The sequence below is a fragment of the Octopus bimaculoides genome, chromosome 24, assembly GCF_001194135.2.
Source record: "Octopus bimaculoides isolate UCB-OBI-ISO-001 chromosome 24, ASM119413v2, whole genome shotgun sequence".
NCBI lineage: Eukaryota > Metazoa > Mollusca > Cephalopoda > Octopoda > Octopodidae > Octopus > Octopus bimaculoides.
In genome coordinates this window covers 31,917,177-31,920,664 of record NC_069004.1, presented here as the reverse complement: position 1 = coordinate 31,920,664, position 3,488 = coordinate 31,917,177, and the positions used below count along the sequence as shown (strand labels likewise).

Sequence of the window (3,488 nt, the reverse complement as noted above, 5' to 3'; positions counted from 1 at the left end):
AAACAGTTTCCACTCCTTATAAAGTATGTGTGTGTGTGTGTGTGTGTGTGTGTGTGCTAATGTTTGTTTTAATGTTGTTATAAAAACAATTTTATATTAAACTGAAAAATTACTCAATATTTTTTGGTTAGAAAATTTTATCATTTTTATAACAAAAATTGTGTTGACAGTAACTTTGAAGTTTCAACCAGCTAAGATGTTATTGAACAGTCCAACGATAGCTTACCTGGCCAAAACTTCAAAGTCATTGTCAATATTATTCATGTTAAAGAATACTATATATATCTATATATATATGGGGGAGGTGGGTAAGAAGCTTGCGTCTCAACCACAAGGTTCCGTGTTCAGTCCCACTATAGCTTTGCCCCAACCAAAGCCTTGCGATTTAATTAGTTTAGTTAATTACTGTCAGCAAATTATTTTGAAAGGGATTAATTAAATTAAAGTTAAAATACAGGTTTACTTTTATCATTTAATTAATTAATTAAGCATACGTTTTACCTTTCTCTTGTTGCAGTCATTTAGACTGTGGCCATGCTGGGGCACCCCCTTGAAAAATTTTAGTTGAACGCATTCACTCTAATATTGTTTTTTTAAAGTCTGGTACTTATTTTATCAGTCGCTTTTGCAGAGTTGTTAAGTTATGGTTGTGGCCAAACACAAAGGGGCTTCTTTCAGTTTCCATCTACCTAACCCACTCACAAGACTTTGGTCAGCCCAAACCTTTTACCACAGAGCCATGCCTGTGCCTTCATATAATCTTAGAGTGTGGCAGATCTCCATCGTCTGATAGAGGACTCCATCTGAGTTACCTATCCTTGAATTAACGCAAATGTGGCTGAGTATTCCACAGACAGGTGGTGGACCCTTAAAATAATTCTCAGGTAGAATCTGTGTAACACAGTGTGTAATATGGCCTTACTGTACAAGTAGAACCTATCCAACAGGCTTCTGTACAGTTTCCAACGACCCAATTACACTCACAATGTATGGACTTGAGGCTAAAGAAAATAGCATTTGCCCAAGGTGCCACTCGTTGGGATTAAACCTGGGACATTGTGGTGGCAAAGCAAATTTCTTAGTTATCCAGCCACAGTGTGCCTACACACACACACACACACACACACACACACACACACACACACACAGAGAGAAGAGCATAGGCTCGAAACGTCAAAATTCTTCCATTTCACCTGAGCGTCAAATTAATACACCTCGTTTTTTGCATCCTCTGCTGTCTCTATTTTTTTGTCGTTAGTACAATTTTGAACGAGCACACACGTCCGTATGTATGGACATTCATACATACATACATGAGATAGTAGTCATGGCCGATGCCGGTGTTACATAACTGGCATATAAAAAGCACCCACTACACTCTTGGAGTGGTTGGCGTTAGAAAAACCACCCAGCTGTAGAAACCCTGCCAAATCAGATTGGAACCTGATGCAGCTCCCCAGCTTACCAGTTTTCAGTCAAATTGTCCAACCCATGCCAGCATGGAAAAACAGACGTTAAACGATGATATTTTCATTTTTAGCTTCGAATTTATTCATATTAAAAGTTCATGCATAGCATCTTAGGTGTCTTCTACTATAGCCTTAAGCCGACCAACGCCTTGTGAGTGGATTTGGTAGACGGAAACTGAAAGAAGCCCGTCGTATATATGTGTGTGTGTGTGTCTGTATTTATCTCCCCCACCATCGCCTGACAACCGATGCTGGTGTGTTTACGTCCCCGTAACTTAGCGGTTTGGCAAGAGAGACCGATAGAATAAGTACTAGGCTTACAAAGAATAAGTCCTGGGATCGATTTGTTCGACTAAGGGCGGTGCTCCGGCATGGCCGCAATCAACATGTCTGAAACAAGTAAAAGAATAAAAAGAAAAAAACACAACTGGCCCCTTCATCAGTTTCGACGACAAAGGTTCCAGTTGATCCGATCAGAAAAACAGCCTGTGCGTGAAATTAATAGACAAATGGGCTGAGTACTCCACAGACACACATACCCTAAATGTAGTTGGCTCTCAGGGAGATTCAGTGTGACACAGAATGTGACAAGGCCGGCCCTTTGATATACAGGTACAACTCGTTTTTGCCAGCTGAGTGGACTTGGAGCAACGTGTAATAAAGTGTCTTGCTCAAGGACGCAACGCGCTGCCGTGTATCGAACTCACAACCTTACGATCATGAGCCGAATACGCCAGCCATCAAGCCACGCGCTTTCACATATACAAATACGTACGTACGTATATACATACACGCCTGCATACATACATGAGAGAGAGAGAGAGAGAGAGAGAGAAAGAGAGAGAGAGAGAGAAAAAAGTAAAAAGAAAGGATTTCACAGATGTTCCTTAACTACACTCTGAAGTTCTACAGCTGTTTCAACGGTTAAAATACAAAAATCGCGTGGAAGATTACGTAATTAATTTAAACGTAATGGATGAACCATTTCGTCAGGAGATAAAACTGAAATACGAAAGTGAAACCAACGACGCTGTTGGTTATACACATATACACATACATTCATATACACACACGTATGTACAGACTGACATTCATACACACACGTACGTACAGCCATACATTCACACACACACACACACACACACGTATGTACAGACATACAGTCATACACACGTATGTGTACACATACATTCATACAAACGTATGTAGACATATACATTCATACACACGTATGTATACAGATACATTCATTCACACACGTATGTATACACATAATTTATATATATATATATATATATATATACGTATAAGAAGGGATGACCACTAAGTGGACATCCGATATGCTAGAAAGAGATCATCAACGACCCAACCACAAAGAAAAGTAATGTTCTTCAGAAAAAAATTTCGCAAACACCAGAACACCAGAATTTATCACCCTCAATATATATATATACGCATACGTAAATGTCGAACAATGAGAATGATTGTAGAACACCGTATTGGTGGATACATATACACATACATATTTATACATACACACATACATTCATAATATATACATACATAAATGTGTGTGTGTGTGTGAGAATTAGATTTCTGATTCACTCGTAAAAGGGATTCCTTTTGGAAGAAAAAGCTAAATAAAGAAATCAGAAAGGAGACGGTGAACAGGATTACCACGACAAGAAGAACAGCAGCAGCAAGCGACAAGGAAAGAAATGGATAGGCAAAGCCATGCCATCATAGCCTCCCAAGAACCAGCAGATACGATAGCAACACAGAAAGAGAAATCGTAGAATCTCAGAAATGCCAAATTACGACTAAACAAGGAGAAAATCTAACGAAAGAAATTCTATGCGTATAAAGCATCAGAGAGACATGGAAACGAAAGCGCAGAAGAAATAATATAAGGATGAAGAACCGATTCAAGAGAAAGAACACGAAGAACTCAACTGTGCAAATACATATTGGAACGAAAAGAGACAAAGAAAGCAAAAAAAAAAAAAAAAAAAAAAAAAA

At 38.7% G+C, this 3,488-nt stretch overlaps 1 protein-coding gene across 7 annotated transcripts in view; it reads right to left on the bottom strand.

The window, feature by feature from the left end:
* LOC106882839 (adhesion G protein-coupled receptor B1) overlaps positions 1-3,488 on the bottom strand; it is a 153,939-nt gene that overhangs the window by 52,212 nt on the left and 98,239 nt on the right. The window lies entirely within an intron of this gene.